This window comes from Giraffa tippelskirchi, chromosome 7 (genome assembly GCF_054371585.1).
Source record: "Giraffa tippelskirchi isolate mGirTip1 chromosome 7, T2T-mGirTip1v1.2.pri, whole genome shotgun sequence".
Classification (NCBI taxonomy): Eukaryota; Metazoa; Chordata; class Mammalia; order Artiodactyla; family Giraffidae; genus Giraffa; species Giraffa tippelskirchi.
Genome location: NC_137281.1, coordinates 19,852,937 through 19,876,963, shown reverse-complemented (window position 1 = coordinate 19,876,963; position 24,027 = coordinate 19,852,937).

Genomic DNA, 24,027 nt, shown 5'->3' with positions numbered 1-24,027 from the left:
AATGAGAAGCCCATGCACCGCAACTAGAGAGTAGCCCCCACTGTCTACAACTGGAGAAAAGCCCAAACGGCAACAAAGACCCAGAAGAACTAAAAAATAAATAAAATTTTTAAAATTTCTAAAAATGAAGCATCTCTGAGAGCCAGCTCTGGCCCAGATGCTATGAAGTGTGGTGCCTCTGGAGGTTCCCTTTTTGAGAGTTACCTGGGGAATTCAGTTCTGGCTCCACCAGCTCCAGTTACTACATTATTCTCTAAGGACACGACCAGCTTAGAATAGAGCTCGACAGTGCACCACACCCCTTTCAAGCCTGAGCACAGATGGACAATCAGAGCTTCAAGCTGTGGACATTCACCCCTGTGCCGCCTGGTGCTCAATCCCAGCCCCTCACCTCAAAGGGAGGCCTTTTATTGAGGGCTTCAACATGTCCAAAATGAAGAAAGAGACTGATGACTTGGCAACTGAAATGAGAACACGTGCCATGCTGGACTCCAAGCAATATTCATTCCATCCCAGCTAATAGATCCAGAAATAATTCCTGTTAATTTCTCTACCTCCTAGAAAGAGACATTACTAATTCAGATAAGGCATTACTGAGCTAAATGCCAAAATAATAGACTGAGACCTTCAAGATCCAGATTTGTTTGTCAGGGAAATGCAAGTCATCTTCTTTAGCGGGTAAATGTTGAAAAGAATTTAGGAAGGTGGCTGTACACCTACTCAACTTTCAAGACCGTGACTGCCTCTGCATCAGTGTGTGTGGTAGATTTTCTATTTAGGAAGCGGAGGTCTTGTCTACAATGACTTGGATGGATTGGTGAGTCGACAATGATGAGGTTGATTAATTCAGGTGGTGTAGACACTCCAACTGGGTAATTCAAGATGAAAAGATGGAGTTCAGCATGTGTGAGAAATAAAAGTATTAATCTCCTTTATCACTCTGTTTTATATAGAACTTTTATTAACATGTGCTGGAGAAGGAGGGGCAGAGGATGAAACAGCCACATGTCAGCCGTTTTCTAAGGGAGACTGGCAGGGCGCTGGCCCATAGATCTTAAGAGAATGATGTTGAGTTATTACCCACCATTGGGAGGGAGGGTTCATTTCTCATTTGTCTGGGATAGAAAAGCTCCTTCCATAATATTGAGAGCTAATAGCTCCACAAAGAGTAGAGTTTTGGTTCCTAAATTACCAGGATTGGCTCTGTACCAAGTCTAAACTCACCCAGCTCTCCATTCCCCACATTCCAATCAGGACCAAGCAACACCAAACCTGGACCAGATGTCCTTGGGGAGCAGCAAGAAAGCAGCCTAACATCCAAGCAGCTGATAAAATATCACATAGCCCTCAAATGGATCCATTTTGCTGAATTCTAAGGTTTTATCAGGAGGATTGACATCATGTGAATTGAGCCTAACATTTTCATCCTTGTTTCAAAAATGTTTGTAGCCCATTTCCAATCTTAACAAAAGGCTGCATTCCCCCAAAATGAATGGGCTCATTTTGAAACCGGTGATTTCTCTCCTAAAAAGGAGGGAGTTGAGGCAGGTGCATTTCATTTCCACCCTGCAGGCATCTGTCTTCTTCCTGGCCTTGCGGACGACTAACCCCCGCCCCCAACCAGTGGAGACAAAGCTCCCAAAGGCAGACAGGAGGTGACTAGTTCAGGTATTGATCAACTCTTACTCACATAAAACCTTTCACCTCCCTCTGAGCATGATGGCCGAGCCAATGTCTGATATTCACGTGTGGAAATAAACTGGAATATAAAAAATCTGCATCCATGACAACATGGGCTATGATCTCATCTGATGCTCCACACCGAGCAGAGGGCAGCTCCGGGCAAGCTGGAGAAATTGCACACCGGGGACGCTGGAGCTGCACAGCCTGCTGGACAACCTGGGGGACAGAAGGCTCTGTCACCAACGCCCAAACCCACCAACCATCTTCAGTGCGTGGGGTTGCTGCAGAGCCTGGATGCAGTGAAGGTCAAGGCAGGAAGGAAGCTTGGCCCTAATAGTCATCACTATAGTAAGTTTCCTACATACAAACGAGTTCTGTTCCAGGAGTATGTTTGTAAGTCCGATTTGTTCGTGAGTCCAACAAAGTTAGCCTAGATACTCAGCTAACACAATCAGTTATGTAGTACTGTATTGTAATAGGTTTGTAATACTTTTCACACAAATAATACATAAAAGTCTAACAAACACAAAAAATAAAGAAAACATTTTTAATCTTACAGTAGAGTACCTTGAAAAGCACAGTAGTACAGTATAACAGCTGGCATACAGAGGCTGGCATTGAGTGAATAAGCAAGAAGAGTTACTGACTGGAGGAGGGAGAAGGGGCGGGAGATGGTAAAGCTGAAGGATCATCAGCATCAGGAGACAGAAGGCAGGCTGAAACTTCACTCACGCATGACTTTGATGGCATGGGTCTTGTTCCTTGATGGATTCAGTCCTAACTATCCCAGGGCTTCCCTAGTGGCTCAGTGGTAAAGACCTGCCTGCCTGTGCAGGAGACATGGGTTCGATCCCTGATCAGGGAAGATCCCACATGCCATGGAGCAACTAAGCCCGTGTGTCACAACTATTGATCTGGTGCTTTAGAACCTGGGAATCACAACTAGTGAGTCCTCGTGCCACGACTACTGAGCCCAGGTGCCCTAGAGTCTGTGCTCCACAACAAGAGAAGCCACTGCAATGAAAAGCCCTCACACAGCAACTGGAGAAGGTCTCGAGCAGCAACAAAAGACCAAGTACAGCCAAAAATAAATAAATAATAAAAATAAAATTTTTAAAAATTTATCTACACTCATGCTTCCTGACATCCTAGGCTTCCAGAATTAAAGATACTCTACTACTGTGCTCTATACACTACTGTTCACTGAAGCACACAAAAGCACAATCACTAGTAGAGGATGTACTCACTTGACAGTGGACGTCAGACCTGTGAACTAACTTACGTGATTGGACATGTGAACGCATGTTTGCATCTTTGAAGTTTGAAACTTGAAGTTTTGTACGTAAGGGGCCGACTATTACTTGCTACGCATGTACAAGCCCTGGGCTGTGGGCTGTGCTCCTGTCTTCCCACTCAGACCTCCGATTACACAGGTGATTCAGAGCCAGGGCTCCTGGAACCTCTGGTTCAAAAGGAGCGCATGGTGGAAGCCTGCATTCCATGGTGGAGCAGGGTACATCGTAGCCTCAAAGCATCTTCCAGCTCCATGCAACAATCCCTCCGAGCACCAGCCCTGAGAAGGAAGCCAGCAGGGAAGGATCAACTCCATTTCTGATGACACAGTAGAGGCCCAGAGATTATGTCACTCATTCAAGCCCTAACCAAAATGGTAGTATTCAGTTGCTCAGTCGCATCTGACTCTCTGCAACCCCATGGACTGTAGCCCACCGGGCTCCTCTGTCCATGGGATTTTCCAGGCACGAACACTGGAGTGGGTAGCCATTTCCTACTCTAGCAGATGTCCCCAACCCAGAGATCAAACCCACATCTCTGGCATCTCCTGCAAAAGCAGGTGGATTCTTTACCACTGAGCCACCTGGGAAGCCCCAACCAAGATACCCATAGTGTTTGAGACTTTTCATATAGCTAGAAAGAAAATAAATTGGAAAGACACATCTAATAAATGATTTTATAATTTTAAATATTTACTTTTTACGTGTTAACATCTTTAACATACACACAAGTCAATGTACTATTATTATGATAATTATAGGATTTATTATACCACTAATTCAGAATACATTGCAGATAGTGTGGGGTGGTGATGGGCCAATCATTTAAAGTCAATGTGAGGATTCCTTCAGCATTCAACCAGGTGTAACATGGGCTCAAACGGAGGTGGAACCAGAGGTCTTAGTATCAGGCTCAGGTTCAAACTAGCATCGGGTCTGGCTCCCTTGACTCTCAGGTCTGTGAATTTTCTGCCATTCCAGGGCCATTTAGTGTCCAAGTATGCAACTGTATGCTTGGGGTGGGGGCAATTCTCCAGCCACAGATTGTCCTGTCCAGCAAAGCCATGCCTCATAGTTTAACAGATACTACTTTCCCCCAAAATAGCTTGTCGGCTATATGACTAACAGTTTATAAGACATCTTAGATGTATCAAGACCAAAGACACCTATAAACACAAGTTAATCCCATCAATTTCCACTGCTCCAAGTGCAGGAGGAAGGATGCATTACAAACAGGGTCATCACTCTTCACAATCTGGAAGGTGACCCACGGGACAATCGTGCACAGAATGTTCAATATATTCTCAGCCAGAGACCCCCAAGGAGCCCTAGAGAGCATGAACAAGAGGTAGCCCAAGGACCCTTGCCTGGGCAGCTTTGAAGAGAACTTCTTTAAAGCTTACTGCATGAGAGGAGGCGGAGATGGTGGGACAGCATGTGCTGTGTGGCCTCTCCTGCACTAAGTTCCACCTTTCTTGATCCCCAGTACATAGATGGTCCTTGGAAAAGCACATCTCCCCTTCTTTTGTCCTGTGGTTTGAATGAGCTGCTCCACTCAAGGCTTGAGTCCTGCCGTTCAGAGCATTAAGGTGTGCCCCCAAGTCATGATTGCAGGGAACATTTCCATCTCCAAGAGCTTTCTGTTAGTGCCCTATTCTCAGTAAATAGTCCTAGAAAAATGAGACACTTTAATTTGCACTAAGGTGTTAATGACTGAAGAGCAAAGACCAAGTTACCTCCCACAGAGAGCACGTGAGTATTGGAGAGTCATGAACCTTGTTGCAGACTCTGTCACAGTTTCCCCTTTTAGAGACTGTATGACCCTGAGCAGAACAAACCTTTTGACCCCTTTTGGCCATAGTCAAAATGAGGTGGGTCTTTCTGCTGTCTTTCTGTGGTTTAGATGATATTTGTAAAAGCTCAGCATAGGCACCAAGTATCATCATTTTGGGATGAGCAGGGAGGTCTTCATACATTCACAATCGCTTCACTCACCAGGATCACCCAGGACCCTCATCAGGGTCAGAGCCCCAAGTTCTTTCTCTACCTGATGGCTGAATTTGTCTCTCTCCTCTGAAAGTCTCTTGAACTTCTTGATCCACGGAGAGGACTAGCACTGAGCACCTGGAGACCATGAAAGGCCTTAAAGGCAAGGTGGCAATGAAGAGACTCAGGGCAGTGGAAAGAGGACTAGAGTGGGTGTCGTGAGTCCTGGTCAGCTGCTTGCCTCTGGCTCCAGTATCCTGGATGACCTTGGAGATATATATACGAAAGTCACTCAGTCATGTTCGACTCTTTGTGACTCCATGGACCCTATAGTCCATGGAATTCTCGAGGCCAGAATACCAGAGTGGGTAGCCTTTCCCTTCTTCAGGGGATCTTCCCAACCTAAGGATCGAACCCAGGTCTCCTGCATTGCAGGAGGATTCTTTACCAGCTGAGCCACAAGAGAAGCCCAAGAATATTGGAGTGAGTAGTCCACTCTCTCTTCTCCAGCATATCTTCTCGACCCAGGAATCAAACCTTGGACATGGCCTTCCTCTTTCTGGCTCATCTTCTCTGCATGTGGCTATAGTGAGGATCCTGGGGTTGTTCCACCAATTTAACTCTTGCCACAGTTGGATCAGTGTGCTGCAGGCTCAGACCTTGGCTGCCACACAAGGAGACCCATTGTGGCCCTCTTTGGCTTCCCAGGATATTCTTGAGTGATTCATTCATGAGCACTTGGTGTTAATCCAGGAGTCTGCTGACATGTAGAGGTTGGGGAGAGAGATGAGTCACTCAGTTACACATGATGAAAGTCTCAGGGCAATGGTAAACTGTTTCTATCTGACTGGGAGCCAGGTCCCAGGCCCAAGGCAGACTGAGGAAGGAGACCACCTTTGGGTTTCACAGAGTTATCAGTGTCACATATAAACAAGCATGTACACTTACATATGTATCCATAAAGATATATATGTATTTTCACACTTAGACATCTAAAGATACAATCACCTGAGTGGTCCCAATTATTCCTTGATTCTCTGTCCTTCCCAGCCTCTGGACAGCTCACACTAAGCCTATTTTACCTTTCCAACCAGTCTATAGCTCCAGACTGCTCTGAAATAGTGGATATGTATCAGTTAGCTTTTGCCGTATAACAAACTGCTCCAAAGTATCATGGTCTCAACAACAGCCTAGCTCACCATTCTGAGTCAGCAATCTGTGCTGGGCTCAGCTGGATGGTTCTTCTGGACTTGGATCACTGTCATGTCAGCAGTCAACTGCTAGGTCACCAGGAGGTTGGATGGTCTAAGAGAACCTCAGATGGGATGGTGTGTCTTACTTTCTGCAGTCTCACCGTCCATCAGATTGGCACAGGCTTGTTGTCATGGGGTTCCCAAGGTTCTAAGAGAAATGGCACGGAAGCATGCAAGGCCTCTTGAGGTCTGGGCTAAGAAATGCACATTGTTTTTGGCTTTTGTTGCTTTCTGCAGTCAAAGAAAGTCACACAAACAGTTCAGCCACATGGGGAGGAGAAAAAGCTTTCATTTCCTGATGGAAGTGGACTTGACAAAGTTGTTTTGTGGGGACAGAGAGAAGGCTATAGTTATGGCCAGGTTTACAAATAGTTGATCAGAGGATATATAGTTAAAGCCCCCAGAAAAGGCTGGTCTGGAGAATTATCAAGAGTTCAACCAAGCAGGGCAGGCCTTGCTCTCCCATGACTCCACCCCACGCCCTCCACTCCTTTGTTGCTGCAGTAACCCTGCTGTTTCCCCAAAACATGAGAAAATCATTTTGCTTTGTTACATTTTTCACTGACAGTTGAGAACACTTTTTTACCCATTTATGGGTGCAAATTAATGAGACGACAACAGACTGAAACCAATGACAACTGCTAATCTGTAAGCAAAAACAAGGGATGAGGAGCCGAGAGCAGTACAGCTGTTTTATTTTAATTGAGGAATGATTTTATGTTAGAAACACTCAATATTCACAGCAAATTAAAAATAATGAAGTGAATTGATACCAAGGTTTTTTGTGGGTTTTTTTTGCTTACTATCCCTTTGTAAATCTATTTCTTCACACAAATTGACAGGCCTAATTGATACATACGCTATTATTCCTCATTAGTAGGCTGAATAAAATAATTCTTGATTAAATTTATTGCAATTTACCAATCTAGCATAATGTTTGCAAGCTATAAAAGTCAATCAGCAGGAAACCAGGGGGAAGCAATGACATTATTACATTTTATATAACATGTAAGTGGTCTCCCTGCCCCAGCAAAAGGAAGGCCAACAGAAGACTCACAGGTGGGTAGCACACCATGAATTGGGAGCCCCTACCCCAGACCAGTTTTCAAAGGCATCAGTGAGAGCTCCAAGGCCCTCTCTCCTTGTGTAGTTGGCCTGGGCTCAAGCCATCCCTGCCCTCCCGGCTGTGCCTGTCCTCAGACAGGCCTTCAGTTGTTCATGACTATGAGTTGCAGGGACTTCCAGGGAGGGGCCTGATGCTGGCAATGGAATCTGCCACTCACACCTGTCCCAACCCAATAGGATATCAGAAGGTGTGCTGCTTAGAGAAAAGATGAAAGAACAAAGTCACATGACCCCCAAGAGCTTGTTTTCCCCAGGTTGCCCATCCTAGACCATCCACATCAGGGGCAGTCCTGAGTCTAACTGCTCTCCAGTGAAGTTAAGAGCTCCATGGACGTCCTGACCCCTAGGTACCACAGGCTGGCACCATTAAATGTTATATCCAGCCCCACTGTAATGTTTTATTTGGCTCTATGGGATTAAAAATAATAAATGAAAATTAATTGCCAATTTTTAAAACTTGGTAATTGCACATATATAATTAGTATCCAGGTTTTCCTTGAAGAATAGGAATATTTGGCCGCAGTGGACACCATTCTATATGGAACTGGGTCAAAGCTGTCCCCTTGGAGTGGATGACGTTCTCTGCTCCTCATTATCTCAAGTTCTATCCCTTCACTGTTGTCCATCACCTGCCTGCACCTATAGCATCTATGTCTGTGATGCTTTTGCAGTGCACTGTGTGACTTTTGCAGTGCATGATCTTTGAGTGCTCAAGGTTCTGTTCTTTGCAGTTCTGGATCATCTCAAAATGGTTGTGCACTCTGAGCTAGGTTGTGTTTATTAGCAGGCACTTGGCTCTTGACATGGAAAACCTGTAGAAACACCCAAGACAGGAAGGTTTACCCAAAGTACTTCCCCACTGGCTCTTCACCATCCTCTGCCTAGTACAAACACCCTGAGCTGTACTCAAGCCTTCCCCACCCCCCACCGCTGCTTCCATACCTATGCTGTTGAGCATTTAACCCCCCATAAACGCTTCCAATTGGAAGGTCTGATGTTGAAGCTGAAACTCCAATACTTTGGCCACCTCATGCGAAGGGTTGACTCATTGGAAAAGACCCTGATGCTGGGTAGGATTGGGGGCAGGAGGAGAAGGGGACGACCGAGGATGAGATGGTTGGATGGCATCACTGACTCGATGGACATGGGTTTGGGTGGACTCCGGGAGTTGGTGATGGACAGGGAGGCCTGGCGTGTTGCAATTCATGGGGTCACAAAGAGTCGGACATGACTGAGCGACTGAACTGAACTGAAACGCTTCCACCCTCTGTAAACACACTCGTACTGTGTCCCATTCCCCAGGGTTCTGGTCTCTAGACAATGAGCTGTGAATATCCACTCTTCCCCAAAGTCACAATAATGGAGGAGAGTCTTCTGGATTCCTGCATCGCGAAAGTCTCCCCCTAGAGCAGAGCTCTGAGAAGGATAGGGGCAAGAATAGCTATCTTGACCAGACAGACACTTGTTGAAAATTTCATCAGACTCAACAGCATCATGAAGATCTCCTGGAACATAGTAATAAATGGTTTTAGACATGGCTCCTATGACTACTCTCCTGACCATTCCCATTAGTTCTTTAGCAGCAATGAGATGTCATCCTGTAGGTTACAGAATGATTCAGACATGCCCTTCTCCTCTGGTTCTGGGATGTGCCAGGCATGGAAGGAACAGAAAACATCTCAGTAGGGGAGCTATGCGTGGCAGAACCAGTAAGGAAACATCTCTGAGGAGAGACAGTACTTCCCAGACACAAGACTTCATGTGTACAACCAAAGGCTGTTAAGACAGAGTGAAACAAGTTCTCAAATCAAGGAGGACTTCCCTGCTAGGGATCCCAGGATAAGCCTAGAGGCATGACAGCTTCTCTGCAAGGGCCTTGAATGCTGCTGGATCTGTATAAACATGTGCCCAGTAGCCCCAGTGCACGTCTCTCTTTATGCTCCAATATTGGGAATCTGACTTCTGACGGACACTTTCTCCTGCAGATTCCCCAAGAACAGATACAAAGCACAGTTCACATTTCCCAATCCCAGAGCTCTCCTCCTACTCTCCTCCTCATTCCCAGTCCCAAGGGAGGGCTCAACCATATGAACTCAAACTGCAAACCCCAAAGACATCTTCCACCTTAATGTGCCCTTAGTCTGAGTTAGTCTTCTCTTATCCCCACACCATCAACGTGGTCCGGACCACCACTGTCTCTCATTCATATGCACCATGCATGCAGTCCACTACCTCTATCTTATTCACTGTTGCCTCAGCACCTAACAAAAATCCCTGACACACAATAATAATAACAATAATAACAATAGTGTGGTTTCTTATATTGGACACATGTGCTGGCACTTGTATAAATGTTTTATGTGCATAATCTCACATAACAATTCTCTGGAGCAAATATCATTATTATTGTGACTTACACAGGAAGAGAAGGAAGCTCAGAGAAACTGTACCCAAGATCCCAAAGCTAGTAAGTCCCAAAGCAAGCTAGATCTGCTCCAACTGATCCCAGAGCCTGGTTTCTACATCCGCAGGCTAATTGCCTCTCTGGGCACTTAGTGATTATCATTGATTAAATAGATGGATCACCACACCCTTAAGGCAATCTCCACGCCCCTAGCTGTGATCCTTCCAAATCTTTCTCCACGTTGTAGCCACCATGGCTATAGCTTAACATCTTCAATGGTCCCCAACTCCTGAGTCTGGCTTGAAATATTTAGCCTCTTCTTTTCACTCCATCCTCACATCTCCTCACTCTTTCATCAGCCATACCATCTTCCTTAATGTTCCTGGTATGGTGCCCCACATGATTTCTTGTTTCTGTCCCTTGTACAGCCAGTCTCTCTGCCCACAATGCCTTCCTCCTCAGCTCCCCTAGATCTAAAGCTCTCAACCTAGACCCTGCTTCCTCCCACCTGATTCAGTCCACCTAGCAAAGATATCCATCCTCTGTGTCCTCATGGAACCCTGCACTGTCCCACAGGACAGTAATTTCCAGGTACTGTTGCCTCCACTCTGTGAACCTGCCAGTTACTTCAGGTTCAGCTGGCGTGTGTTCAATCTGGGCTCTCCATTGGTGAACACAGTGGGAGACATGTAAATGTCCATGCTTGACAGTGATGCCTCTTTATTTTATAAGTTGATTCAATAAATTTGTTAGTGATCAAAGACAGACAATATGCAACTTAAGTGTGGTTCAAGAATCAACAATCAGGACTTCCCTGGTGATCCGGTGATTAAGAATCTGCCTGCCAATGCAGGGGACTTGGGTTCTATCCCTGCTCCAGGAGGATTTCACATGCCTTGGAGCAACTGAGCCCATGAGCCACGAATACTGAGCTTTTGCTTTAGAACCTGTGCTCTGAAACAAGAGAAGCCATCACAAAAAGAAATCTGTGCACCACAACTAGAGAGGAGTCCCCACTGACCACAGCTAGAGAAAACCCACGCAGCAATGAAGACCCAGCACAGCCAAAAATAAAAAAAAAATAAATAAATATAAAGATGGAATTACCCAAGTGGCATTAGTGGTAAAGAACCTACCTACCAATGTAGGAGACATAAGAGACATAGATTCAATCCCTGGGTCAGGAAGATCCCCTGGAGAAGGGCATGACAACCCATTCCAGCATTCTTGCCTGGAGAATCCCATGTCAGAGGAGCCTAGTAAGCTGCAGTCCTTAGAGTTGCAAAGAGTTGGACATGACAAGCAACTTAGCACACACACACACAAATATAAAGATACTTCCTTTAAAAAAAAAAGAATCAACCATCAGTAAAAACTCATGTACCTTGATGAGACAATGTGGTAGGCAATCTAGAGGAGTGATTTCCAGGTTTGGTATGTGTCAGAATCACCTGATTGGCTTACTAAAGCACAGATGGCTGGGCCCTACCTACACAGTCTCTGATTCAGTAGATCTGGGAGGAGGTGGGTGGACTGAAAATGTCTAGTAGGTTTCCAGGTAATGTTGATGTTGCTATGAAAGCCACTCTTCTAGAAGATTCTGGAAGTGCCCATCAGAAAACAGTAGTACCTAGTAAGACTAGAAGGAAATGCAAAAGAAAAAATGAAATGCAAGCTTCTTGCCTTGTGAGGTTTCTGTCTCCAGTTTGTGATGCACCAAGCTCTCATGTAAAGGCTGCAAAAAGGGCTTGGAGGATAGCCACACCCAGCCTAATGTCAACATTCATGTGGATTCCATTCTCTTGCTGCAGAAATCCTGGCCTCTCACCAACATTCTGGTACAGAATGGCCACCTTTGACACCTGGCTCTGCATGCCAGGCACCCAGACCCAGAACACAGGCTTTGCTGAGATGCCCCGTGCATCCTGCTGGCCATCAAGCAAGGCCTGACCGCTCTTTGCGGATGGCAGCAGCTCCAGGCAAACCAGTGGCCTCCTGCAGACATCGCGAGCAGGAGGAAACAAACAGATTAATCTCTGAAATTTGATACCCGTTCCAGACACAAGTAGCAACAAACTTAGCGACAAAGCTGTCAAAATATGTTCCACAGCCTCATTGGCAAGAGATCTGGACACACGAAAGAAATTCAGCAAAACCAAATCAGTTGCCAAACTGGGAGGTTTGACAGCGTGCTTGGGAATACATTTAGATCAAAACAGGAACACATCCAAAGGAGCGAGTGTCTCCATAAATTATTATGGAATGATTAGAAATAATTAGTCAGTGATTTCAAAATATTACATATATTTTTCAGTGGTATTGAGGGGACGTGTTATATAACGTGGGATTTTGTTTTTACATTGGGTTTTTCTATTTTTTTTTTCTTACTGCTCTCCAGCAGTTTTCAAAAGATAGGGGCCACAGATGTAATACTCCACCATGCAAATCACGGCGGCTTAAAAGAATAAGTTTTTAGGCAACAGGATTGCTTCACAAAGCTTCTAAAGGAAGAGAAATGGCAGAGAGAGAGAGAGAGATTCTTGTTCCTTTCTGGGCCTTTCTGTGGGGCATGCCCTCTAGTTGCTTTTCCAGAGTTAGAGTTTGGTATCAAAAGGGTTTACAGTCACAAAGATTTACATTTACAAAGGCCTCTAGCAGGTGGTTGGACAAGCCCCTGTTTCTGCTGGGGCTCACCTAAGCTCACATGGAATTCTGACCAGAGCCAGGCTGGAACCCCGGCCTCCTGACTTTTAGGCTATTTCTTTGGACAGGACAGACCTGGGACCAAAACTCTCCTATGGCTTTTCTGAAGAAACTTCCTGCTAGAGACAGATTTTGGAAACAAGTCTGTTCCTAGCATTCCTGTCACACATGAGAGGAATTCTTGTTCCGGCAACAGAGGGACACCTCCTGGGCTCTGCTCCTTCAACTGGCTCCGGAGTGTCCGACCAAACCTGAATCAGCCAACCCCAGATCTGGGCATGGCCTGGGTCGGCAGTGTTTCCTCCTGCCTTACAGTCCTGGGAAGGCAGATCAGGAAAGAACTACCCTCTTCACATTTCAGAGGGACAGTGAGGTCCAGCTCTGCCTTCATACACAGAGGAAAGAACATCCCACCAGCCAAGCATAAGGAGTTCCACAGGCCATGTGAAACAGTAAAACGTCGGCCTCACATTACTGTCCCTGCCGGCCTCCCTGGCCCTAGCTTTTCCCACTTTCTCATCGAGAGTTAAGACTTAACATCCTGCCAAGGGGTATTAACTTTTAAGTTGCCATAAAACCAAATAATTATATTTATCAATTTGTTTTAATTACAGAGCACAGCTAAGCATATGTATGAGTTAGCCGAAAAAGCCAGCATGTGCACCTGCTGTGAGGAGCGCTTTCCAAAAGGAGACGTGAGGAAAATATTTGAATTCCATTTCCCTGTTCTAAAGTCCCATTTGGAAAAAAAAAAGAAAGAAAAGAGGGAAGAAAAGGCAAGACTTCCAGCGCAGAAGCAGGCCTTTACAGTTACGGCCTTTTACAAGATGATCTGAGCTATGTTCCCTGTCTCTGAGGAAGGCACCAGCATATAAAATGGTAGTGAATTTGCATTACTTCCAATCCATCATTCTTGGGTGCGCAGGGAAAAACCAGGGGACCCGCTGCAACAAAGCTCAGCCTTCGTGTTGACAGATTCTTATTTAAGTGACTATGAATACAACAATTCCACAAATAATTTGTCAAGTGTGTGGCTGAACTGGCTCTGAACCCTGATAAATACCGCCTCTCCTCCCGCTGCAAAGCAGCATGCTTGGTGTGCGGACACCGCGGAGTAGGCACGAGGATGGAACGATCAATGCTGCTGTATTTCTCTTCTTTGCGGTTTAGCAAAACAAAACACACAAACCCCCAAACCACTCTGAAGGTGGCTTTTTTCCCTCAGTGTTAAGTATCCAGAATGGAGCTGCCCTTTGATTGCACACCGGGCTCTGCAGACAGAGCCATAGGAGTCCCTTTGCAGACCACGCTGATGGCCCCCTGGCCACAGAAGCTTCCAGCTTTCCCTTTGGAGGCTCCAGTCAAGTCACTTGGTCAAGGTTCTCCTGGCTGTGGTCCTAATCGGTGCACCTGGCAGCTGGAGCCCTGTGGCTGTGACCACATGGGGTGGCCAGCCGTGCACGGTCAGCACGGGCAGACTTGTAGTTCAAGACGTGCCTGGAAGATGGGGGTGACAAATCTCCTTGAACAAAACGTAAATCTAATCATCTTTGAAGACTGCAATATACACCTAAATGTCTCTTGCAGATGTAATTTGGTATGCATTATTAATTTATTTTTCATAAAGCTCCTCAGCTTCTGAGAGGGTGAGTGAGAGCACAGAGCTGCCCTGATGATAAGTCTCGTTTGTCAGGGGAAGGCGGGCATGGGCATACAATTTTCCTTCCTAAAACCCCATCCAGGACAATGCACAGACACTTCTTAGGGAAAGAAGCTTCCTGCAAACTAGATGTTTCCAGATGTTTTAATAAAATGCCGACCTCTAATGGGACATGAACACTCCCGCACCGCTTGCAAAGTGAGCGGTAACTTATGATGCTGGACCACCAGGCCGAAGAGGGACTGTGTGCGTGTCAATTACACTGAAACTTTTGATGTTGGGATTGTAATGCCTATAGAAATAATTAAGAAATAATTAACTCATTCTAACACAAAATGCTAATTATTTATTGTTTATAAATCAATTTTAAATAATGCAAAAGCTCATGCAGTTGGGGCCATCATGATTTTCCAGTCATTAACTTAACAAGAATTTGCATTTTGGGACTCTAGCCAGTGACTTACATGTAGTCCTTAAGTCATTTTTCAAACACCCTGTCCTATCTTAATCTATTCATCATTAATCACATTTGGTCACTTTACATAGAGAACACTATTCAGATGAAAGATAAAAGAAATACATTAATAAAATGAAAGCAAGTTGGAATACTTCAAAACATAAGGTAGGGGATGAATATGGTTATCACAGCAATTTATACATCGTGCACTTAGCATTAAAATAGGGCTGGTGGAGCTGTTGCTTATTATTTAAAAGGGATTATAAGGAGGAGGCAGCTTTTATCATATCAGACACACTTTCCCACTGTTCTGAAATGAGAGCATGCATCTAAGCTGGTCCCAGCAACAGCTCTGCCCTCCCACACCTGGGGCGGGTCAGCAGAGCATGGAGAAATCCAGAGCCTTCTCTAACCCAGGTTCCTTCTGCTGGTCACTTGGCCAGCCAAGCAAAGATACATTCTGGGGCCACTCCTAGGAACTGGTTCATCTTCACCTGATGCTGTCCCTTCAGTTTCCTTGGAGGTCACACAGAGGTCATGCTGGATCCCATTCAGTGGCATCAAGACTTCCTAGTCCAGTAACGCCTAAATCTGGGCCTAAAGGTTTGGCCCTCTATGGGCTCTTAGACGTTCTGTGCAATGTCCCCTTCCTGGGACATCAGCAGAGCAGAATTGTGAGCTTGTTTCCCATATCAATGGAAGCAAAGTAAAAAGGGGGAAGAAAAGCAAGAGAAAAAGGAGGGAGGAGGCAGGGAGGGAAATTGCATCCGCTGTCACCATTTCTCCCATCCAGAAGGTCTACGGCCATCACAAACAGACGATGTTCTGAGCCACCTGGGCACTTCTTAAGGCCCACAGGCTACCCAAGCTCCTCTGGGTGGCTCCTTAATCAGGGCCACGGTACTAAGCATGTACTAGGGCTGAACCACTGGATTTCCATGAGAACTGGTTAGATAATGGTTGTGTCCTTCAAGGATTTCCACCAATTAAGTGGTAGTGGGGGGGGTCGGACTGTGGCCAGGCCGTGGGCTCTTTGGTGAACTGGGGGACATCTTCAGAGGAGGATGATTAAATCCCTTCCCAACCACACAGTTGGCAGGAGAGACAATCCCCCCAGACCGGGTAGTGCTAATGCTGGGGTCAGTTATGTGGGTATGTGTAAGGTTCAGTTTGGAGGCACCACAGGGCCTAAGGTAACATCATATTCAGTATGTTGGTCTCTTCAGTGTATATTCAGCTCTTTGGGCCACCATAGTAAGATATCACAGACTAGGAGGCTTGTAAATGACAGAAATTTATCTCTCACAGTTCTGGAGACTGGGGAATTCACGATCAAGGTGCTGGCAGATTCAGTGTCTGGTGAGGGCCCACTTTCTGATTTGTAGACAGCTGTCTTTTCTCTAAACATCTATTTCTGCTTTATTGACTATGCCAAAGCCTTTGACTGTGTGGATCACAATAAACTGTGGAAAATTCTGAAAGAGATGGGAATACCAGACCATCTGACCTGTCTCTTGAGAAACCTGTATGCAGGTCAGGAAGCAACAGTTAGAACTGGACATGGAACAACAGACTGGTTCCAAATAGGAAAAGGAGTACGTCAAGGCTGTATATTGTCACCCTACTTATTTAACTTATATGCAGAGTACATCATGAGAAATGCTGGGCTGGAAGAAACACAAGCTGGAATCAAGATTGCTGGGAGAAATATCAATAACCTCAGATATGCGGATGACACCACCCTTATGGCAGAAAGTGAAGAAGAGCTAAAGAGCCTCTTGATGAAGGTGAAGGAGGAGAGTGAAAAAGTTGGCTTAAAGCTCAACGTTCAGAAAACTAAGATCATGGCATCTGGTCCCATCACTCCATGGGAAATAGATGGGGAAACAGTGGAAACAGTGTCAGACTTTACTTTTTTGGGCTCCAGAATCACTGCTGATGGTGACTGCAGCCATGAAATTAAAAGACGCTTACTCCTTGGAAGGAAGGTTATGGCCAACCTAGATAGCATGTTTAAAAGCAGAGACATTACTTTGCCAACAAAAGTCCGTCTAGTCAAGGCTATGGTTTTTCCAGTGGTCATGTATGGATGTGAGAGTTGGATGGTGAAGAAAGCTGAGCACCGCAGAATTGATGCTTTTGAACTGTGGTGTTGGAGAAGACTCTTGAGAGTACCTTGGATTGCAAGGAGATCCAATCAATCCATCCTAAAAGAGATCAATCCTGGGTGTTCATTGGAAGGTCTGATGTTGAAGCTGAAGCTCCAATACTTTGGGCACCTCATGCGAAGGGTTGACTCATTGGAAAAGACCCTAATGCTGGGTAGGATTGGGGGTGGGAGGAGAAGGGGATGACAGAGGATGAGATGGTTGGAGGGCATCACCGACTCGATGAACATGGGTTTGGGTAGACTCCGGGAGTTGGTGATGGACAGAGAGGCCTGGCGTGCTGCAATTCATGGGGTCGCAGAGAGTCGGACACGACTGAGCGACTGAACTGAACTGAACTGAAATGTCTTTTCTCTGTATCTTCATTTGAAAGAAAGAGTGAGGGAACCCTCTGTGGTCTCTTTAAAAGGCACTAATCCTATTCATGAGGGCTCCACCCCCATGACCTAAGCACTTCCGAAAGGCCCCACTTTCTAATACCATCACAGTGGAGACATCATCACGTCCAAACCTTCAGTCTATAGCAACTGGATTTAGACTGATAAGACAGGAGTCCAATACAGAGAATTCTGAAAATCTAACTAAATTACTTGAAATTTTCTTTGCAAGATGCACAAGAAAAGTGTCGTGCAGAGCCTGAATGTTCCAGGGTTCTAAATAAGTGCAGTAAAATGTGATACCTGGGCTGTGATCCTCAGCAAGCTCATCCCTGAAAGAGAGTGAGTTCTGTGAGGACTGGGGACCACACAGCTTGAATTGCCTCTGTATTTCCAGCACCTACAACAGTGCTGGGCATGTGGTAGGTCTCCTTTCTCATTGACCACTAACAAGATATTAAATGAAGCTAAATACAATTGAGTGATTTTAATGATGTTAAGTATATTCACCTGACCCACACTGAAGTGCCTGAATCCAGTCATTTCCAACCAGCAGAAGAATCTGGAGGAAAGAGCTTGATTGTAATCTAGCACCCTTTGGGCCATATCTTTATTTTTAATATTTTACTCAAATCGTGTTTTGGGGCTCTCCCACGTGCCAAGTGCTCTATGAGATGAAACCATTGCCCAGGCTGGGCTAGGGGGAGGGGCTGGCTGCCAGTCATGATGGAGGCTGACCAAGAGATGTCCCTCTAGACAGTTCCAGAGTGGCTGAGGCAGACAGACTGGCTGAGTGGCTCAGACACAGAATAGGGTGAGGGAGGTCCCTGGCAGAGCAGTCAGGGAAGGTGGGGGTGAGGGCTTGTGCCATGCTGTTGCAAGCACTGTGACTGCCTGCGCTCTGGAATGCTGAGCTATTGAGCGGGTCAGTGTGCTATAGCCAGACTCGTATCATTGTTGTGAGATGGGAGGAGGAGAGTACGGAGCAAGAGGAAGAGGTGGACAAGGGGAGGGAAGGATGAGGGACCTAGGAAGAGTCCAGCACTAGGTGGGGCCAATGACAAGGCAGGACAGGCAAGCCCTCTTTGGGGTCTGGCCTTTGGGACCAGGGTGTGCTGGTCAGTGCAGCTCTTCTGCCCCTCAGGGGACCCTGGAGGCCAACACCCCAAGCTCCAGCCCTCCCAGACACCAGCAGAACTGGGCTGGGGGCTAACTTGTAGACAGAAACACAGGAACAAAGAGACAGAAGAATTAAAGATTTACTTCCAGGACACGTCCCTTGCCATGTGATCTACCATGCCACCAAAAGGGGAAGTGAAAACAATATTGTCCTGTCCTCTATTGTGGAAATGGTGGTAAGTGTGGTTACGAGACATCATTGCAACCAGGGGTGATGCTTTGCAGATTGACCATTGTCATGTACCAGTTTGGACTCAGGGCAAATAATTGAATATTTTTAATGGGTGTTTTTCCAGCATGTCCTTGTCTTTTTTTTCTCCTTGTAACAAAACTCTTGCCAAAAGAAAGTGTTTTCTAAAGTCCCAGTCAAAAAGTAGTAATGTTCTATCCACACATTAATGATTCCAAAATTCTCCATTATGAACAATATTTATCAAAAACAGCCCACTATCAGATGAAAGATGTGCCTTATCTTTTCTTGTCAACTAAAACATTATTCACTGAAAGTTTCTTTCATATCTGTTTCAGGGGTTTCAGTGTCATTTTAAATTGCAAATCAATCATCTATCTTGCAGCCCTCGTTCTGGAGGAGAGATTAACGCTCTGGCTAAAATTGTTTACAAAGCCATTTGTAAACCTTCTGCGGATGCAGATGAGGAAAGTTTACTAGTTTAACATTGTTGATCCCAGAGAAAGCCTTAAGCAATGACTTCAGAGGGCAAAAAAATTTGTTCATTTATCATTATTGTCATGGGCTTTCGCAAATGATAACAATTTGTCTTCATCCTATTTTTAGACAATGAGCCACAATAGAGTCCAGAAAGCCATTTTGCCAGATGGGAGAAGGTGCTTTCATTGCAAAATGTTGTCTTTTCTTTCCCTGCCCTATAAAATTGGCTTAAGTGAGAACCAAGGATATGTTTTAATGTCAGGATTCCCAGAAGACATAATGACATACAATAAAGGCATTGCCAGCCCCAGGAAGGATGTGGTTCAAATGCATTGAATACTATTTTCAATCTAAAATCGTGACTTCTAGGAGAGATAGAAGCATGGTGAAAGCCAGGAAGATAGTTATGGATTTTAGCACGCTTTCATTCCTTATTAATATTCCCTTTTTTAAAATGAAACACTGCAATAGGAAGGCCAATTACTTCTCATTAAGATGAATAAAAATGTTAGAATAAGCTGGACATAAAATAAACATTTAAAGTGATATATGGTGAATTCCACCGAGCTCTGAACTACTAATCAGAAACTCTCTATGGAAGAGAAGATAAGAAAATCCAGTTTTCATTAGAAATGTTCCAGATTCTGGGGAGATTTCATTAAGCTCCTTGCTGGTTCCCCTCTGCTGGTTTCTGGCAGCATCCTGGGGAGGTGGGTACTCTTGTTTTCGTGTCTCTGATATCCAGGGGTCTAGGAGCCCCACTTCTGCAAATAGCCCCAAACCAGTGCCTGGCTCCTTTGTCCTCCACTGGCTTTGTCAGCCTGTCATTGGTAATCATTGTATGCTTAGTCCATCTTTAACACAAAGGAATATTTCACCTGTGTTTTCCCTCCATTGAGGACAATAATCAGACAGGTTTTAGAGAGATTCTGTAGTCCCAAATCAGCACCAACATCACAATCGGTGGTCCTTTTGGTTTGGATCCAGGTGCAGGGGGCACTGGAAACTTCATCTTCTGGAAGCCTTTATCATTGAGCTGACATTTTAGCAAACAGTACTATTGACTCATTGAACACACGGTGGAAACGTGAGAGCATTACTGAGCATTCATCAGCCTGAAAGCATGTCACATGTTCTAAGATAGCCTGGACACACACACACACACACATGCATGCATGCACACACACACACATGTGCTCACACAAACACTTTGGAAGTTTGTGATAGAAAGGCTCTTGGGGAGCCCGAGGAGGTGGATGCTACAGATTGGACTGAAACAGTGCACACAGTAGGTTCGGAGGAAGTCTGTGGCTGGCCCCACTCAGTGTAGGACAGACAGCAGTGTGAAGAGCTGACAGCCCCCCAGGACTGCGGCTCGCTTTACTTTAGCCAACTGAGCCACGGCCAAGTTTCTGCTCCTCTTCGTGCTGTCTTGCCTTTTGCAGAGCTGCAGAACCTTATCTGACAGAAATCTGTTTCTCCACTAGCCAGTTGCTTAAAAGTGAAGAGATACCTTGCGAGTGTGATCTCCACGGTGCTTCCGCAGTTTGAATCCTCATCACAGTCCCATTCCCTGGGCTGCAGCGCACCCCTGCCCCTCCTCCTTACCCTGCCCTTCCTCATCTGCACCCCCTCCATTCCAGCTTAGCCCTGTGCCTGCACCAAGGACTTTCCCAAATAGCTCAGCCCTAGGGACTCCTTGTCCAAGTTGCCTTCCTGTGTCAGCCCAATCTGAACAGGGACAGCTGTATTTCCCAATTATGACTGTTTGGGGTTTTCTTTCTTTATTTTTTTGGTCAGTAGGACTGTATTTACTGGCTGGGGAATTTATCACTCGGTAATTTTAAGAACAAGACATAATCGTCTAACAAATTACTTTTTTTTTTGGCTTTTTTATTTTATTTTTAATTGTGGTAAAATATACATAATGTAAAACTTACCACCTTAATCATTGTAAAGTGTCCTATCCAACCAATCTCCAGAACTCTTTTCAAATTACAAGACAGAAACCCTATAGACCCATTAAATGACTTCCTATCCCAACCTCCCTGCAGACCCTGGCCACCCAATCAACCATTTTTGAAGCTGTATCCAATGTTTTTGTCCTCCTGTATTTTCTATCACCCCTTGGCCATCCCTCTCATTCAACTCACCAGAGAAAACATGGATAGCAGAAAATAGACCAAGATAATTCTCTAATGAATATAAGTCTCAAAAGTCTAGTTGGAGAAGAGAACAAAAATGGTCCCAAGGAATGAGCAATAGGTGAGGCAGGATGTGAGATGACTTAGTAGAATACATACATGTTTCAGGAGGAAGAGAAGGAAAATGACAGAGAGCACTTAGGTGCTGATAGGTTCCCAAGAAGGAGCTGATTCTTGGCCATCCTGGTGCTGAGACCCCACAAAATGATCAGAGCATCCACAAGCACCCTGCACTGGACTGAGCAACCATGGCCCAGCACTGGATGGAGGGATACCACAATACCTGGGGTACTGGGGTACCACAATACCTCCACTCCAGCCCTGTCTCTATATAGGACTCCAAGGAACCCTGGAAGAGTCCCCAACTTGGATAAGATTGTCCTTGTTGACTTGATAAAATAAGACCTTGCTTTAAAATTTTTCGTTGAATGGCGGGAAAATAAATTTTATTTTTCCTGAATTTCAGGGATGATGTAGTCCACAGGTCTGCCCCCTATGCCAGCAATCAGTTCAGTTCAGTTCAGTCACTCAGTTGTGTCTGACTCTTTGCAACTCATGGACTGCAGCATGCCAGGCCTCCCTGTCCATCACCAACTCCTGGAGTTTACTCAAACTCATGCCCATTGAGTTGGTGATGCCATCCAACCATCTCATCCTCTGTCATCCTCTTCTCCTCCCGTCTTCAATCTTTCCCAGCATCAGGGTCTTTTCAAATGAGTCAGCTCTTCGCATCAGGTGGCCAAAGTATTGGAGTTTCAGCTTCAGCATCAGTCCTTCCAATGCATATTCAGGACTGATTTCCTTTAGAACGAACTGGTTGGATCTCCTTGCAGTCCAAGGGACTCTCAAGAGTCTTCTCCAACACCACAGTTCAAAAGCATCAATTCTTCAGTGTTCAGCTTTCTTTATAGTCCAACTCTCACATCTGTACATGACTATTGGAAAAACCATAGCTTTGACTAGACAGACCTTTGTTGGCAATGTCTTTGCTTTTTAATATGCTGTCTAGGTTGGTCATAACTTTTCTTCCAAGGAGCGAGTGTCTTTTAATTTCATGGCTGCAGTCACCATCTGCAATTACTCCTTATTCTGCCTTAAATGTTCCACTTTCCTGCTCAGACTTTATGCCATGCTGTAAGGAAGCCCACATGGAGAAGAACTGAGGCTTCCCTCCCACCAACAATCAGCACCAATCTGTCTGCCATGTGAAAGAGCCATCTTAGAAACATATCCTTCTGATCCAATCAAGCTTTCAGATGACTACAGAACCAATACACATATTCAATGCAAACCCATGAGGGATTCTGAGTCAGAACTACCTATGTAAACTCCTCTTGAATGCCTAACCCACAGCAACTATGAGACTTCTGACCTGGTGGAAACTAAAAATATGGATTAACTGACTCTGTTTAGCTTCAGCTGAAGACTCTTCATTCCAGCTACTCCTGCTTGTAACTGTGGCATTTTCATTAATGGAAGCAGATGCTGCTCTGATGTCCATGCAGTGAATTCATTCCCTTGCCTAGGAATGTAATAAATGGAGATGGGAAGTAATTTACACCTGAATATATAAAGAGTCTATAGGTAATAACCCTTAAATGTAACATCACCATAGATAGCCATTGTCATTTGCTTGTCCAAAGTCACCAAAGAGGAACAGTGAGGTGAGACGTTAATTCTAACTTGACAGTGGGCATCTGTGTGCTTCAAACCAAAATGAGAAACAAGAAAACTGTGTCATGGTTGCAGCACTTTGGTGGCTGAAAACATAGGTGTAACCTTTCTATTTCTTGCAATTCACAAATAGAGAAGTTTGTTTTTTTGTTTTTTTAGAGAATTGAAAATATGTGTGTGTACATTTATGTATGTGTGTGTATATGTGTAACGAAGTGGAAAGATCACAACAAGAAAACATATATCTCACTCTAGTTGACAATGACCAGAATGATCTAGAAAGAATAAAGTAGACAGCAGGTTCCAACTGACATGAAATCAAAATTAAAATAAGTTACTGGATAAAATACATCTCCAAGAGCCCTTGGCATTCTCCCTTCTCTGAATTAAACTAAGACTGGTCAGTAACAATCATTGCACATCGTGTGTCATCTGTGGATATGGATTTACTGCATAGATAGACATGGTCATGTGAAATCTACAGATCTATGGCCTAGGAGTACCTAATAAAAATTATCTGTAAATTATATCTTTATTAGTGTTCTTATGCTCACTTCCTGCTTTGTTTTTTAATGAGATTGTCTATATTATTGGCTCTTTATCCAGGAAAAAACTTGAAGTTCACTTCTGTGATAAATCACAGAAATTTATCACATTAAGCCCCACTGAATGTTTCATGGAATCATTTTTTGGGAAGGACAGAGTTAATGTTTAGCTTTAGAGTCATCAGAACTTGATATGGATTCCATTTTCCTCTAAACTTTTGTGTAACCCTGAGCAACTTACTGTATCTGTCCGAATATCAGAATTTTTATCTGCAATATTATTTTGTTTGTAATAATAAAAGTAGCATGTGCTTTTATAGGATTTACTATATTTCAGACCCTATGGTCAGCATTTCCTGTTTCTTAACTCATAGAATCCCATCACCTAATATGATTCTCTTCTCCAAAAGCTTGACACATATTAGACACTGCATTGGCAATATATCGTTTCATTTGGAGATAAAATATTAAGAAGCATAATTAATAGAAGATAAAATAATCTCTTTCTCACATATCTAGGTGACATGAATCTAAAAATATTTTCACAGCTTTACTCTGTGACTAAGTACACAGACACACATGCACTGTAGGAGAACATGATTTCTAAAAATCAATGTATCATTGCCTTTCCTATAACATCCATTTCC